General features: G+C 41.9%; 2 long non-coding RNA genes across 2 annotated transcripts; both read right to left on the bottom strand.

Moving 5' to 3' along the window:
* Positions 1-888: 888 nt before the first annotated feature.
* On the bottom strand, positions 889-5,479 carry LOC127543099 (uncharacterized). The gene is made up of 2 exons (XR_007949132.1): positions 5,263-5,479; positions 889-922 (listed from the first exon to the last, which is right to left on the bottom strand). It is a non-coding gene; the product is annotated as an uncharacterized LOC127543099 (long non-coding RNA).
* Positions 5,480-5,781: 302 nt separating this feature from the next.
* LOC127542787 (uncharacterized) lies at positions 5,782-17,503 on the bottom strand. The gene is made up of 4 exons (XR_007948818.1): positions 17,422-17,503; positions 10,716-10,809; positions 6,424-6,488; positions 5,782-6,132 (listed from the first exon to the last, which is right to left on the bottom strand). It is a non-coding gene; the product is annotated as an uncharacterized LOC127542787 (long non-coding RNA).
* Between the last annotated feature and the right edge of the window lie 377 nt (positions 17,504-17,880).

The following is a 17,880-nucleotide window of genomic DNA, read 5'->3' as shown; positions in this document are numbered from 1 at the left end:
TCAGGCTATACTCGGGAGTTTTGCAGAGCAGTAGTTTGACATCTCTGCTCTAGCCCAGAGCAGGGGTCCTCAAACTATGGCCGGCGGGCCAGATGCTGCAGCTGAGGACGTTTATCCCCCTCCCCCAGGGCTATGAAGTTTCTTTATTTAAAGGCCCACAAAACAAAGTTTTTGTTTTGACTATAGTCCGGCCCTCCGACAGTCTGAGGGACAGTGAACTGGCCCCCTATTTAAAAAGTTTGAGGACCCCTGCGTCTAGAGTCTAGATCTAGAATGTTGCTTAGAAATGGTGGCTACAATTGGTATATGGCTGAATGAAGTAACATCAACATTTCTCCCAAGTCCAAAGTCAAGCCCCAATCTAGTGTAGCAATGGCAATGGGAACTGTCTTCAGAATCATTTGGGGCTATTGACTGGTGAAATGACTAATTAAATAACATAATGTTGTTCACTCTAGGAAATGATGAATGTGGAGGATAAAAAGAAACCTAGATACCTATGTGAACTGATATAAAGTAAAGCAAATAGAACTAGGAAAACAACATGCACAATGACTACAACAACATAAATGAAAAGAACTTAAGAAACACTGTTATCCAACTTGGTCCCAAAGAAGAAAAGATAAAATGCATCTCTCTCGCTTTCTGGCAAAACTGGGACAATTTGGCTATGGAATACTGCATATGCATTCACCCTTGGTCAATGATTTAGTTAATTTTGATCAAAGGGCTTTTCCCTCCTATTTCTTTTTCTCAACTTTTTTCTAAGGAATGGCTCTCTCTGGGAAGGGCCAAGAGAAAGATTTCAAATTGGAAATGAAAATTTAAAAAATAATCAAAGACATCAATAAGAACATTTAAGGGGAAAACATGAATTACCTTGAACGATTTTGTTCTCTTCTGTAGGCCTCTGTTTCCTCATCTATAAAATGAAGAGGAAGAATTAGCTGAACGTCCAGGTCCCTTCTAGCTTTCACACTTTACAACAGCAACAGCAACAACAATATACAACATTATATACAATCTACAACAATAATTGCAACAATAGTTGCAACAATGTAATAGAATGTGTAGGACTAGAGGCAACATTCTTGGTTCCAATTCATATTACTGCAAATATCATCTGTACTAATATTTGACAATAATAATCTCACATTTCTCTCTACTTCAAAATTTTTAATATGCTATTACCATAACAGGCCCGTGAAGTATGTAATACAATTACTATTATTCCTTTTACAGAGAGGGAAACTGAGGCTCAGGGCTTACAAATAGAATAATATAAGTCTGGCCAGCCATATGAAAGAAAGGCAAGGGGGAATAAAAAAGCTGTAGATTGGTTGCTCAAGTCTTCTTGTTCATATCACATAAAGATAAGTTGAAGGAACCAGAGATGTTAAGCCTAAAGAAGAAAAGACTTAATAGGGACATGATAACGGGGTTCTAAGTAAAGCGATTGTCAGGTGGTAAAGTCTGCTTGTTCTTCTAGGTCCTAGAGGGCAGAGATAGAAGCCTTAGGTAAAAGTCGCGAAAGGCAGATCGAACCAGATGAAGGAAAAAAGTTTACTAACCATTGAGGAATGGCTGAACAAACTATGGCACATGAATAGAATGGAATACTTATAAGTAATGCTATAATAATGGAGCAGCTAACTTGCTTAGTGCATAGAGCACTGAGTTTCGAACTATAAAGACCCATCTTCCGGAGTTCAGATGCACAAAAAAGACATTTACTAGCTATGTGACCCTGGGCAAGTCACTACACCCTGGTTGCCTCAGTTCCTTACCTATGAAAATGAACTGGAGAGGGAAATGGCAAACCATTTTAGTACCTTTGCCAAATGGGATCACAAAGAATACTCAAAATGACTGAACAACAATAAGTAATGATAGACAAAGAATTCAGAGAAACATAGGAAGACTTTTTGTGAAATGATACAAAGTGAAAAAAAAAAAGAGTCTGAAAGAATAATAGGCAACATGATTGCAACAATATAAATAATGGCAAAAAAAGCACTGGTCAAAAACAACAAATCAATGTTGAATGCACACTGTCAAAGATAAAGAATGCATGCCTTCTTTCTCTTAAGAATCCATTTCAGGAAGTATACTTTGTAGGGATGCTTGTATGTTTCTTGGAAAGTGTCTATTGTTAAAATTAAATCTATCACTGTTAGTATTGTTGTTTTAATTTTAAGTAAAGATATTTACTTTATGATTTCATATCACCATTCCTTACAAAAGTTTAACTAGTATAAAAAGTTGTACAAAGTTAGTTCAAAAAAGCTGATCTGGTAAATTTATAGCCATTAAATGCTTGATCTCCCGGCCAGAGACATGGATGCCATCGTGGAATACGATCCCATTTAAAACACCATATAGAATAAAACCCCATTAATAAAATATTACAAAGGAAAGAAAAATATCTGCCCCACTGGTGCTGAAATGCCTACAATTCAATTTTGATCCTTTTAAAGATGAACGCGGTAATTGGGAGGGATGACCCATTAAAATAATTGTCATCCATTAACTCAGATTAGTTTGCTGTTTCCTAATGAGGCCCTGAAGAACCTGGACTCAGGTAGCTAAATACCTATGAGCTAAGAAGGTCAAGACAGGTCCTAAACAAAGCCAGGGGCTTGTTCGGGGTGGTCACTGTGGTAGGTTTCCTGGAAAATCAGGGGTCAGGGAAGGGGTTAGAGGAAAAGGTTACTAGAAGAGGATAAGGATTAGTTTATGCTTATTTTACAATTCTGCCCAGGGCCTCCTAAGTCACTGGATAACCTGCTTATACAACTTGAAATTCCTGACAATTACATTAATTTCCACTTGTTCACAGACTTCCCTTTCACATGTGCCTTGGCTTTGTCTTGTGCCTGCCCTGTCTCCCCTTGACATTCCAAAATAAGCTCCTTTGGGGATAGGGCCTTGTGTTTCCTATCACACTGCATTTTTCTGAAGTACCCCGCAGATAGTTCAATTCAGTCACTAGTGACTGAACAATTGGCACTTAGGGAAGGGATTTAAGCACCTGTGTTTTGTTTTGCAAAACCAATTTCATGCCCATTTTTCTGGTCTCATTCCTCCAGCTTACCCAATTTGAGTCACCACAGACTAAATTTCATTACTACACTTAAATTGCCTGAGATTGGATGTTTAGTTCTATACGCAGAATCCAGAGCTACACGTGATCTGAGAGATCATCTAGTCTAACTCCTCCATTTTACAAAAAAAGGAAAACTGAGGCCCAGAGAGGTTAAGTAAAGCCAAGCGAATGGTAAAGTCATATTGTACTGAAAAAAACTGAGGTCATTTGTTAAAAGCTCCATCTTCGGCCCTCCTCCTCCTTTCATGACACTCAGATGCCTTTTGCCTCTATTCCTCCTTCACCCCAACTCTCATAAAGAGGTGGCCCTTTTTCCCAAAGCAAACTCGTCTTCCTGCATGAATGCTCCCATTTGAACTCCTGTTCTCCAGTAGATTGTCTGCTATAATTATCATCTCCACCCTCACTTGTCTTCAATCTCTCCTTTTCTACTGGCTGATTCCCCAACTCCTATAAACATGCCCACGTATCTCCCATGTTCCAAACCTGAAATTTGATCTTTTCTCATTCCTGTTATCATCCCATATCTCTTTTGTGGCTAAATTCCTTGAGAAGGCCATCTACAATAGATGCTTCCACTTCCCCTCTTCTTCTTCTTCACTCTGTATGATAAAGCTTTTGACATCATCACTCAACTGAAACTGCTCTCTCCAAAGTTCTCAGTGATGTCTTAATCACCAAATCCAATGGCCTTAATTGAATTCTTATCCTTCTTTACCTTCCTGCAGTCTCTGATGCCCTCAGTCACCCTCTTCTCCTTTATCTGAAGAGCCCTTATAAGCTCTTCCTCTACGTTTTTAGGACACTACTTTTTCTTGGTTTTCTTCCTACTGATTATTCCTTATGAGTCTCCATTGGATCATCATCCAGGTCACAACCACTAAATTTGAGGTTCCCCTCTCCCTCTGTACCATTTCACTTGGTGATCTCATCAGCTCCCATGGATTCAGTTGACACATCTATGCTGATGATTCTCAAATCTACATATCCAGTTCTAACCTCTTTACTAATCTCCAATCCCAAATCTTCTACTACCTATTAGACATCTCAAATTGGATATCTAGCAGCCATCTTAAACTCAATGCATCCAAACCAAAACTCATTATCTTCCCCCTCAAAACTCTCCCTACTCTTATTTTCCCAATATTTCTGATAACAGAAATGAAAGGATTAAGACAGGTTTGGAGCATGGGAGATACATGGATGTCTGCAGATGTTGGGGAATCATCCTAGAAAGGGAGAGCTTGAAGACAAGCGAGGATGGGAATGATAGAGCAGAATATCCCTGTATCTTCCCATCCTGGATTCTGCACTTTCATCTCCTCATATCCAATTAGTAGCCAAGAGCCATTGATTTGTCAAATATGGTCCATTTCTTAGGTGTGGCCCCTTTCTCTCCTCTGACACCGCTACCACCTCTGGGTGCAAATTCCCATCACTTTACTCCTAGACTATTGCAACAGCCTGCTGGTGGGTCTGTCTGACACAAATACCGCCCCCTACTCTGTCACTTTGTCACAAAAGTGATTTTTCTAAAGCAAAGGTCTGATGGTGTCACCCCTCTTACTTGATAAACTTCAATAGCTCCCCATTATTTCCAGGATCAAACACAAAATGGTTTTTGGCATTTGAAGCATTTCATAATTGGATTCTCTCAATTTTTCCAGTCTTTTTACAACTTACTTACACTCTCCCAAACCTCAAGGACTCTGATTCAGTGACCCTGGCCTCCCAGCTGTGCCATGAACAAGACATGCCATCTCTTGGGTCTGGGCACTTTCTGAGGCCTAGAATCTTCACTTACTGGTTTCACTCACTTCTTTCAAGTCCCAACTGAAATCTAACCTTCTACAGGAAGCCTACCCCAATCCCTCTTATTTTCAGTGCCTTCTCTCTTTTAGTTATTTCTATTTATCCTATATAGAGCTTGTTTGTATATATTCGTTTGCATGTTGGCTCTCCCACTTAGATTATGATCTCCTTGAGAGGCAGGGGATATTTTTTAATCTTTGTATACTTAACACTTAGAATAGAGAATGGTACACATAGTAGGTGATTAAAACATGCTTATGGACCAACTTAGTGACTAGGTCTTCCGACTACAAGTCCAGTATTCTTTCCATTACTCCAACTGTCTTTCTTCACTGATCTCTTACCTGGCTAGCAGTGGCTCTCTCCATATTGGGAAGTGTTTCCATTATAGAATCACAGACTCTGTGATGCATCTAGTTCATCCTCTGTCCTGCAACTTTTGCTGACTGCTCCTCTGCAGGCAACAGAATAAGTCAAATTCCATTTCACAGATGGCTTTCAAATACCTACAGACTATCCTATTCCTCCCCGCCACCACCCCCAAGCTTTCTTGAATGCAAGTTAAACATTCCCATTTTCTTTCTCTGATTCATGTATGGCACAACCTGAAGGCCTTTCCCCAATCCTACGCTATGGGTTCTCCAGCTTAGCTATGTGATTCTTAAACATGTGGCACCTAGGCAGGAATACAATCTTCTCGATATAGTCTTTGAATGGCATGCTTCTTAAAAAAAGGTGATAGCAATATTAGTATTGGAGAAAATAACTTTCTTTAAAATGGCTCAATCTAGAGTTCTATCCTCTTTCTTTGTCAGCCATTCATTATTTTTTCCGATAGACTCTCTCTCTATTTGGCTGTTGTTTTACATCAAAAAGTACCATTACCAGCTGGAGACGTTCACAAGTATTTTTGAAAATATTTTTTCTAAAAGCATGGAAAGACTTACACGAACTGAAGCTGAGTGAAGTGAGCAGAACCAAGAGGACATTGTACACCGTGTAACAGCAACTTTATCAACCATAATGGACGTGGCTCTTTTCAGCAATGAGGTGACTCGGGCCAGTTCCAATAGATTTGGGATGGAAAGTACTATCTACATCCAGAGAGAGGACTATGGGAACTGAGTGTGAATTGAAGCATAGTTTTTTTTTTTTACCTTTTTGTTTGTTTGTTCCTTGTAGTTTGTTTTTTGTTCCTATTGGTTTGATTTTTCCTGCACAAAATGTTCAAATGTGGATATGTGTTTAAAAGGATAGAACATGCTTAATCTATATCAGATTACTTGCTATCTTGGGGAAGGAGGGAGGTAAGAAAGGGAAGAAGAAAAAAATTGGAACACAAAGTTTTACAAAAATGAATGTTGAAACTATCTTTACATGTATTTGGAAAAACAGTACTATTGAGAAAAAACAGAACTGCAAAATCTCAGAACTGCAGAAAGAAGATCACCAAAGATCACTCAAAAATCATTCAGATGGGGACTGAAAATCCCCTCTCTACATACCATTGATGAGTGGTCAATCAGGCTCTGCTTGAAAATCTCTAGTAGCCTGTTCAACTTCAAGATAACTAGAATAAATGAATACGCATTTATTAAGAAAAAAAGAAAATATTTTTCTATTTTTGCAAATAAGACATCTATTTCCAATTTTGAATTGGAAAAGTGGCTTTCCCCACAATCGGCCACAAGATGGCATCATGAACTAAACTACTACAGAGGCTTTATAAAAGGCCTTTGATGAAAAATTACAGTTGTACTGTTTGAAAAGATGATTGATTTCTCTCTGGGTCTATTTACTTAGTAAAGCACCGTTGCACGGAGCCTTCGGGGTGGCTGAACGTTAAGTCATTCCATGTTCGTCCCTGAATTTGGATGGGAGAAAATAGTGTCCTTGTTTTTCTGAAGTTGCTCAGGCCTTGCAACTTGCTGGATTAAGAAAAAAGCAATCTGAGCAGGCCTGTGACTGTCATTTTAACAGACAGGTATTTCAGAGTAGACAGGAAAATGCTCTGGGAATCTGGCTTTCTTAAGGCTACTGCCAATAGATGGAAGAGGTTTTTCCACTCCATTTTCTCATTCTAGCACTGATTTTTTCCCTACTTAAATTTGTAATTTAAAAAAAGCTTTATAAAGATCTGTACATGCATCTTTCAAAGCACAAACCTACATTTTGGATGCACTTTCAAATGCTAAATGAACAGGACATTTCAGTAGCCTATAGGTCTATTTATTTTAATTTTTGGAACTAACTTGAATCTGTGGGTCTTAATGGAAAATGTGAAAGATTTTATGCAAAACAGGTATAAACAAATCAGCCTTTCATAAATTCACTGGGTGTTGCTTTGAAATCTTTAAACGATTCCCCAGAATTCCTCCAAGGGATAATAATTTTTAAAAAAATCAAAACCAAGCCACACAGAAACACCAAATGGAAATGGGGAAAAAGCTTCTTTGTCCTTTGCCAGAAGGTATCTGACGATCTCTAAGGTCCCTCCCTGCTTCAACAGTCCTTGCTTCCATGAAGAGAAGAGCTTTCCAAAATGAAAATGACTACATTTGAAAGATCCTACCAGCCCCAAATCAAGCAGACATGTTTTCTTTTTAAACTCTAAATAGAAGAAACTAGGCATCTAGGAGGCAAAGTAGATAGAGCACTAGGTCTAGACTCAGAAGACCGGAGTTCAAATCTAGCCTCAGATACTGTCTAGGAAAGTCACTTAACCCTGTTTGCCTCGGTTTCCTGATCTGCAAAATGAGCCAGGGAAGGAAATGACAAAGCACTTGAGATTTTTTTCTCAAGAAAACCCCAAACAGCATCATGAAGAGTTGGACACAACCAAACAACCATAAAAAAGAAATCAGAAAGAATCTGTAGTCCCAAAATGCATTTCAAGCAGGATCAATCTGTGACAGTAGCTGCTTCTGCAAGGGATCATGATCAAAGGAGTCACCTTTGTCAGCACTTCCAAATTTACTGTGTGACCCTATTACACACTGAAAATGGCTTGAGTACTTGGCATTGCCAAGTAGATCACCGTGTATCTCTTGCATAGACTTTGGAAGTGCAGAGGATCTTAGAGAAGATCTAATCCAACCCTCTCCTTGGACAGAAGAATGAACCGTTTCCCAAACATGGCAAATGATTTGCTTAAGGTCACAGTATTAGTTAAGCAATAGTACAAGGATTCAAAATCCTTATCTTCAGATGCCAAAACCACAGCTCTCAAATTAAAATGGGAATTATTACAACGTATAGAGTGAGTTACAGAGTATATGATGCCAGAATAAACAGGCGATCACCAGGGCCATTTGTTTTAGTTCTTGAAATACCTACTGGCTATACTTGGATCTCTTTAGAATTTGGCCCACTTCATTGTCACCTATAGATGAGAAAGCTTAGAAATATTATTTGCTCACTTTGAAAGTCACTTTATGGTATAATGAACAGAATGTTGAAATTGGAGCAAAATAGATCTGGGTTCAAAACCTGCCTCTGATATTTGTTAGTCACTCCACTCTCTGAGCCAATTTTCCCATCACTAAAATGGGAATGATCATGTTTATACAACCCATTACCCAGGGCTGATTGGAGAAAATGCTTTGTAAACCTTCAAACGTTATTTAAATGTCAAACTGCTGTTACTTAAAATTATATTTTAAGCTAGTTTGTTCATTCATTCCACAAACATTACTGAATTACTTTGCCAAAGGCTCTGTGCTAGGTGTTGCCAGGAGACAGAGAAGTATGACACGATCCCTGACCTCAGAGATCTGGGTCTCATAAAGGGAGCCAAGGTACACCAAAAGTTAAATGACAATACAAGGCAAGGTAACCATCTTCTCAGGTACAGCCAGATTCAGGGCACTGCTGGGATTGTATCAGTTCCTAACCACAACCGATATTAAATGACATGTATTTGAAAACAAAAGGCATTAATTAGAATAGACAAGAAATGAACTCAATCAGGTGATAAAACAATCCCATCAACAGTTGCGACCATCCCAAAAAACTAGGGCGACATTCCCTAAATCCCCATGGCATTTTCCCACATCACAAGAGAGCAAGACCACACTCATCCAAAGCTCCTCTGCTTAATGAGATTCCCTTAGTCTCAGATGTTTCTTTGGATTAAAAGGATGCTAAAGTAAAAAAAAAAAAACCCAAAATTTAAAAGAACACTAAAGCAGCTCACATTCTCTCAGGCGGCACCAGACAGGAAGCCAAGGCTGCTTGCTTTCCCTACAGCCAGGTTATCTTTTCTTTTCCATTCATCCTTACCACTGCCAGATAATTTCTGCCAAAAAATGAATCTCCTTTCAACCCCAAACATTGGGGGAAATAGAGAACACCACTATGCCTTCTAAAGCAGTATCTCACAAATACTAGATAAGGAGTACAGCTATTCTGAACTCAGTAGCTACAAGGAGTCTAAAGCAGAAAGAGATCCGTGTGACCTACAATGGTGAGGAAGGACTTCGTTGGGAAGGAAGGACTTCAAGTAGGCCCTGAAAGTTTCAGACCCACTGAGAAGGAAGATGGCATTCTGAGCTGGGGAAATGTTTTTAGGAAAGGTGTTAAGACAGAAATATGAGGTCCTTGAGGAAAGGGACTGTGCCTTGCTTCTTTATGCATTCCCAATGCTTAACGTGGTATGTGGCACACAGGAAAAAATAAATGCTTACTGACTATTCAGTAGATGGGTCCCAGGTAGAGTACAGGGCATGGGGAACTGTCAAAAATCAAGCTGGAAAGGTCCCTGCCTACGAAATTTGAACTTTTATCATATAAGCAAGAGGAAAATGGTAGCCCTATAAATTTATGACAAAAAGTAGTGATTTAAGATTATCTTGGTGGCAAGGAAATAAACATTGAGGCTACTGCAACACAGCTGGTATGAGGGATTTGGGCTAGACTGTTTGTGGGACAGACCAGAGAGAGATTAAAGTATCTTCAACTTTTGTGAAGGCTACTGAATATTCTATATTGGGAACGGGAACATCAGAAGGAATTGGTCCAGCCAGACTTTAGGATCTGGGCTGAGACCAGAGGTCTCTGAAGAGAGAGTGGTAAGAGAAAGGTATGGAGTTTTTCCTCTCAGCAATAGCTTTGGTGGCTTTAGACCATGTTCTAGGTCTTGCCTAAGGAAATGCATCAGTTGTGTCCCTTCATCTAGATTAAAGCGATCCCCTCTTTTCATGCTGAGGAGACATAGGAAACATCTGTGGTAGAGAAAAACCCAAACCAACTCCTCTAGGGTGATTTGGGACTCAGCTGCCATGATCTTGCCCAAATGGAGCGGGACTCCTTATATGAAGAGCTTGATATTACCAGTCATAGCCAGGACCCCAACTAACCTACTCCTGGATTGGAACAGCCACACAGTTCATTCAGGGGAACAAGTCTCTTCAATAAATGTCTCTAATTGAAAAATATACATATACTTCTGGGGGAAACGCTCATTGGAAGTAGGCTTTGCTGACGGGCTTGGATTTACCCAAAACCCCCAGCTCTTCAACAAGGAAAACCACCGATGCTGGAGAATATTGTCTGGTAAACAATTCATTGGGGTTGTGCCTACTATAGTCACATGGAATAGAATCAATCTCCATGGGGCTGTTCTTTGAGCAAAGCTCTGTCTGAGCCAGGAGCTACTCTCTAATTGAAAAGATAATTACGTCCTTTAAGTGCTTTGTACTCTAAGGAGTCTTAGTCTCAAGATACCATTTAGTTTACAGGGACAATAAGGGAGATCCCTTTTGAAGACTCACTTAGTGGCTGGACAGATTTCCCTTACCTGCAAAGATGCCAATGACTTGCGATGTGGAGAACCCAACTGGTGAGCCAAAACCAGAGCGACAAGGGCTATGGAAGTCATGCTGTGGATGATACTAGAGAGAAAGATGATAGAAGATTAGAGAGTAGATTATGTCATCTCTGGTAGAGATCATCTCACCCGAACCCTTAATTTGATAATCCCTTTGGGCCCAGAGAGGGGAAGTGATTTGCCGAAGGTCACACAGGAAATTAATAACAGAACCTGGATGAGAATGTGGGGCTCCTGACTCAGAGGTATCACTCTTATGTGGGCAGCGGCTGAAACGAAGTCAGTGAGCCAGTCAAGTGGCCTACCCTCTGCCAAGTGCTGGGCAGGGTCAATAAAATGAAGGGTTTTCACTGTCAAGCAGCATGAGCGTAGATTTGAAGATCTTTTGAGGTATACCGAGTTAAAGTGGGAGTCATTATGGACTTCAATCCCCTATGGCTTTTCTGATTGAGGCAACTGATAATGCAGACTAGGGCAGGTCTGGATCTGCCTTGAAACCTGATGAGGCCAACTATTAAATCAAAGCATCTTGGGATATCTCTTTTGCAAGTCACAGCTGACTAAAATGTATGCCCGTACTGGGACACAGCTACTCGGCTGGAGGTCTGCTCCCAGCTCATATGACACAGTGAAGATGATCATCTAGAGATGACAGAGCAGACTTAGAAAAACGTGCTGACCACAAGGCTCTGCATCAACTACCAAAGAAGCGAGAGACAGAGGTGAAGAGGACTCCGTCCAATGCCCCTCAAAGAGGGTGGATATGGATTAAATATCAGAAGAGTATTTGGTACAAACACAAACATCATTCACAACTCTAGTCCAAAGAAGAAATTCTGCTTTTCCTCTAAAACACTTGGAAATTAGGACTATGGACTCATCATTCCTTGAGAAAGACATTTACTCTAAGAGAATGACTAATGTTTACAGGGTAAGGCAAGATCTGGGCCCCATCCCATGCACGCAACCAAAGTACTCCCCTCACCTTGTGAAATGCTCCCATCTGACAGTCTCACCAGCAAGATGACATACTTTACTGTCTTTTTAGGTTATCGGAGCTAATCCACAGGGCAGTCCTGCATCTAGTTTGGTTAAGAGGTCACCTATAGAGGATAATTGGAGATCCTCCTTCCCAATGGGGCCCCATCTAATTGCAGTGGCATTGGCCTCCCCTCCCACCAGGACCACCCTGAAATCACCACTATCCAAGGAATTGATGTCTTAGATAACAAAGGCAGTGGCTCTAGGTCACTGTTCAAAGAAGGGTAGGGTAGAGAAAATCTTCTACCCGGATGTATTGGGCACCGCTAATGCAGGGATTCGTTTGTTGAATACCCCAGGAAGCAGAGAGAGCCTAAGGAGAAAGGGCAATTTCCTCAGAACAATATAGGGGGTGAGAAGAAGAGCAGGGTATGGTAACCCTAAGTCGTGGGGGAGGGAGCACATGTCTTGGGGGATGGATGGGGCATTAGATGAAACAGGACAGGCCACTGGAATACTCACCTGAGGAGTATGGGGCTAACAAAATATAGAGAGGGCAAAACTGGACTCCATCACCAGCTCCCCTAAGACTAGCTCCCTTTTCTTGGGGTCTGGAGCTAGAGGGGCCCTTAGCCTTCACTTAACAAAGGATAAAGCTGAGGCCCAGGGCCAAGAGCCAAACCGAGCGCCTCTGACTACAAAACACTACCAGCCAAAACTATGGAAGTAAGACTAGAAGCTTGGCGGAGCTTGGTCACTCCAGGCTGACGGTGCCGATTCGTGCCAATCTATTCACACCGCATTCATATCGGCGGTAGGGCACCGAGAGGATATGGAAGCACGGCTAATGTCGCTGCAAGTAGGAAAAGAAACTCAGAGTTGGACTTCTCTTCTAACTATCCTCTCCTCAATAAATCATATTCTCAATGAACATAGCTAGGAAGAGTTATGTGATAAACAGAATATCATTATAGATAATTAACACCTTCTAGTAACTGAGACTTGCTTAGGTCCAATTTAAGTGAAAAGAGAGTGAAGAAAATCCTAGATGACCTCTAAGCTTCTCTCCAACTCTAGAATTCTAGGATTCATCAGCATATATGGGAGAACCACTTGCACTAAGGAGAGAAGCTGCCACTTGCCCCCTTCCCCTGCTCCCCAGCCCATTTTGAGCTCTGGAGCATGTCCATTTAAGGAAAACCAGAATGACTGACTACCTTGTGTGCCTTCCACAGACCCCTCTTGGACATCTCTGGACACCATCACCTACCTATTGCTCCCATCTGGATAAGTTAGAGGTTGATAAAGTGTTCAAGGCCATTGGGATTATTAGTAAATTAATTTAATTAAGAGTGGGAAAGCCTATGGAACACTAAGCTATCTTATGAACAGGCAGATAATAGCAGACACTGTGTGGTAGAACTACAGTATTCATCTCTATCTAAATGGAGGTATTATAGTACCACTGGTTCCCTGGGCTCCCAGGGGGTGATTGCCCAGACAAGCCTAAGGTTCTGGGAATGAGGAAAAGCAATGCTGTGGAAAGACTCCAAGAATCCAAGTTCTTCTTTCGCACCTTGGCTTCCAAGGAGAGCTCAAGGGAAGACTGCTGCCGAACTAGCATTCAATCCTCGTGGGTGGAGCTATAAGAGCTCCCTGGTGAAACATCCTGCAGAACCTCCTGGGAGCAACTCTCATAAGCTCGAAGAGATGTTTTTTTCCTCCCCAGCAAGGTCAGGTGCTCTACAATGTGTCAGACCGAGGAGAAGAGGGGGATCACTTGTCACAATCGTAGAAATGTTAGTAGTCATGCAACTGCAACCCCAACCCTGGATAAGAAAACACTATGAATAGTTTGCTGTGAACCAATAACCCATTTTGGAACAGGGCCGACTTGAGCAATGACATCATAGCAGCAAGGCATTCCTATAATTATGGAGCTAGAATGAGCAGGCCGGTCAGGACAGAGCACAGGGTAGATGCAGATGGGTAACAAGTAGTGGGAGAGAAGGATGATAAGGTCATAATAAATAAATAATAGATCCCCTGCCATCTGGGGATCTAACTCATTTGAAAAAGGTTTCACTGGAACAGCCAATGAAAGCAAGTCCATAATCCCTAAGGAGCAAGGATTGGGTATCTAGAGGGACAAACGCAGTGTTGCTGAACAGCTGAGGTGAAAGGGCTCGGCAAAGTTTCATGCTGAAAACCCAGACCATCCCAACAGCTTCAGAAACCTGCTCTTTTCACAAGCAACTGCTTTCCGTAGTGTTGGCCACGAAGTAGATAGCACAGAGCTTCAGCAAGGAGCTCCGAGCATCATAGTTGTCAGACTGATGCAGAAGAGATCAGACACAAAATCTGATGTCTGGCATTTCAAGCCCATCACAACCCAGCCCCAACCTACCTTTTATATGTAGTATTCCTTGTCAGGGCCTCTAATTGTGTTTCTTCATAGATCTCATCTGCCACCACTGTGCTTTTGGACTGGCTCTCCTTCTTGCCCCAAATCTATTCCCTCCTTTTCTCCACCTCTTAGGATTCCGAGAAAACTCCGCTCAAGCTTTTAACGTGAAGCCTTTCCTGGCCCTCTCAGCTACTAATCATCTCTCTCAAAATGGCCTCATATTTAATGTGTATGTACACATCATACAACTACATATGAACACGTCTCCTCCAACAGAACGTAAGCTCCACAAGGGCAGAGATAACTGGGCTTTTGTCTTTGTACCCCCAGTACCTAGTACAGTGCCTGGCACCTAAGTGCTTAGTAAATGCTTGGTGACTTAAGGTTTAGGGAGCTGTTGATCGATTGGAGAAATTGATACAAGTGTTGGGAATGCTACTCTCTGCCTCTTTCACAAAACCAACCCAACTGGTCTAGCCAATGTCTACTCCTTCTTGCCTCTCAAATTCCATGGCGTTTAATGCCAGATAAAATATACAAGCCATAATCACAGACTGCCTCGGACTCACTCTAAGAGTCTCAGATCTTGGGATTGTCTTTTATGTCCCATCTCTCTGGCAAAATCAAAACTTCCTGAGAGCAGGGACTGCATCTCAGGAAGTATTACACTCATCTTTATGAACTGTATCCTAAGTACTCTTCCACAGTAGCTAGCACAGGCTCCCATAAGACATGTTCAATAAGTGTTTATGGATAATGACTCTGGGAATATTAGGCGAGTAAAATAATAGGAAAGTTATTTTAGTCTTAGAGCTGGAAAGGACCCTAAAGATGTGAATCGCACTCTATCCAGGTGACACTGGCAAGTCACATAGCCTTTTCAACCTCGGTTTCCTCTTCTATAAAGAGAGGGTTGGACTAGATGTCCTCTGCAATTCCTTTCAGCTCTAAACCAAAGATATTCTGATGAAGCCTCTCGCTTTTCACAAATGAGAAGAGTCAAGTCTAAAGTCCAACAGCTACTTATCATTAACAATCTGCTGTAATATTCACGTAATAAAAAAAAATCACATTTCTTCTGGGATTGAAAAATGTTCCATCTCGCTCTCCTTACTTTTAAGTCAACAAGATAGTGGTGGACTTTTTTAAATTTGGGTGGGCCATTTGTAACAAAATTGGTCTCGGAGAAGACTACCCATAAGCTTGAGAAACTAAAAATCTCTTTACCTCAGTCCTACACAGAGAGATCTCACAGAGCCGCTTTTGAGTGAAAAACGCACCAACATATTGCACATATTGTGGGCGAGGGCAGGAAGTGTGGGGGGAGGCCTTCAGAATGTTACCTGCATGTGAACTACAGCATTCTCTGGGCTGCTTCAAACCCAAAGAATTCCTTTTGAAAATAAGCTGGGGGCAGAGGATCTGCCCTATCCTGAAAGGCCCAAGATATGCTTGTGCATGAGCACACCCGGCCAGAAAGAACTTCATGGTCCTCCAACCTTTTGATATTGGGATAACAGGATGATCTTTGGAAATGTGGTCCTAAGTCCAGACCACTGTTTAAATTATTTTAGTCTTGTATTTCTATAACATGGACTTTTATGCTTTTATTATTAAAGTTATAAGCAGAGAGTTTTTGTGTGTGTGTAAGAGAGAGAGAGGACAGAGAGAGAGGAGGGAGAGAGTGAGGAGAGAGAGAGAGAGGAGTGGGGGAGAGAGAGAGAGAGGAGTGGGGGAGAGAGAGAAGAGAGGGGAGAGAGAGAAGAGAAGGGAGAGAGAGAAGAGAGGGAAGAGAGGGGAGAGGAGAGAGAAGAGGAGAAGAGAGGGAAGAGAGAGAGAGAAGTGGAGGAGAAAGAGGGGAGTAGGGGAGAGAGAGGGGAGTGGGGGAGAGAGAAGAGCGAGGAGAAAGAGGAGAGAGAAGAGAGGGGGGGAGGAGTGGGAGAGAGAGGAATGGGGGGGGGAGAGAGAGAGAGAGAGAGAGAGAGAGAAGAGGGAGACAGAGGAGAGAGGGAGGGGAGGAGTGGGGGAGAGAGGGAAGTGGGGGAGAGAAGGAAGTGGGGGAGAGAAGGAAGTGGGGGAGAGAGGGGAGTGGGGGAGAGAGAGAGAGAAGTGGGGGAGAGAGAGAGAAGTGGGGGAGAGAGGAGTGGAGGAGAGAGAGAGAGAGAGACAGGGAGTGGCACAGAGAGAGAGAGACAGGCACACAGAGAGAGAGAGAGATGGGCACACACACACACAGAGGGGCACACAGAGAGAGAGACAGAAACAGACACAGAGAGAGAGAGACAGACTTACACACATAGATACACACAGAGTGGGAGAGGGAGGCAAAGAGAAAAGGAGGGAGACAGAAACAGAAAGATAGACTCTGCTGAGGGTATTGTGAAGCCTAGAAATGCCCTTCTTGGAATTATCTTTCTAAGTGTATAAAATAAAATAGGATTATAAATAAAACCAATTATATCAAAACAGTTATCAAATCTATATATGTAGCTCTATATTCACAGCACATATGTAGACCTGTCTGGGCCTATATACATACACATATGTGCATACACATGTCGTAGTATCCATGTGCATACACATCTACATGTATGTACAGCTATATGTATATCTACAGCTACAGAGACTTACATCATGGGCAAAGTCTGGCCCAAATCCACCCCCGTTATTCCCCTAACACATCTGAGTTGCAGCTTTAGCTCCTTGTCTGCTGTCAGCTGGGGGCACGCCAGGTACTACTCACAATTAAGTAAAACATTTTAGTCCAGTCGAACCTCCCTGCTGATAGTAAAGCTATCTTGTGCAAGATTTTTGGGTGCTCTGTTGCCAAAACGTCCACTTGAGGATGCATCTCATTTTGGACAGTAGAATAACAGTCAGATCCTACTTAGCTGCACGTTTTCTCGGGGTGGTCATAAGCTGACATGGGAGGCTGCGTGGTAGAGCAGCGAGTGCTACATTTAGAAGCAGAAGACCTGGGTTCAAATCCCAGCTCTGCCACTTACTAACTTTCCCGGGTCCATTTCCCATCCGGGTCTTCACTGCCCCCTCCGTAAAATGACGTGGCTGGGTTAGACCTCGTCTAAGGTTCCCACCAGCTCCAGAACCACGAACCTCTGAGGTATAGGACGACACTGCTGTCCAAGACTCGATCCTAATGCAGTCCTGCAAAGTCTGCCTGGCTGACTCCATTTCTAGCTAGCAGCTTCCTTAAAATGATGATTACTTTGTTAATCCTCCCCTGCCCTGTCCCCCTAACTCTGCACCTAAATCTCATACCGCACTTACCTTTGGCATTCAAACTTGTCCTTCTCATGGCGTCATGTTCTGGAGAAATGAGAGGAAGTGCCCACAGAAATGAAAACCTGAAAGACAGAGGGTTAGTTGATCTTTTGTACAACTGCATATTTTAAAGATAAGTTAATATCTTTGGTTCAGAATGTTCTGACAACTAAGGAATAGGGTTACTAACAAAAGTCAATCTTGATGAAAGTATTTATTCTAAGAATTTTTCTATATCTCCATGTCCCCATCTGCATAGGCTGACCTTTCTCAGCTTGAATTTTGATTTGGATAGGGAAAGGAACCTTAAAAATAATTCAGGCCTACTCCAAAGCTTTTTCAGTTGTCTAGTTGTCCACATATGCAGAGGCCCAATCATCTGACTCGGTAACAAATATCAAAAACAAAAGGACATCATTTCATCTTCTGGATGTATAGGTGGGCAGGCTAAGCGAGTTCATTTGT

This window comes from Antechinus flavipes, chromosome X (genome assembly GCF_016432865.1).
Source record: "Antechinus flavipes isolate AdamAnt ecotype Samford, QLD, Australia chromosome X, AdamAnt_v2, whole genome shotgun sequence".
NCBI classification, from domain to species: Eukaryota; Metazoa; Chordata; class Mammalia; order Dasyuromorphia; family Dasyuridae; genus Antechinus; species Antechinus flavipes.
Note: the sequence above shows the minus strand (reverse complement) of the source record. Positions and strands in the feature narration are given on the sequence as shown.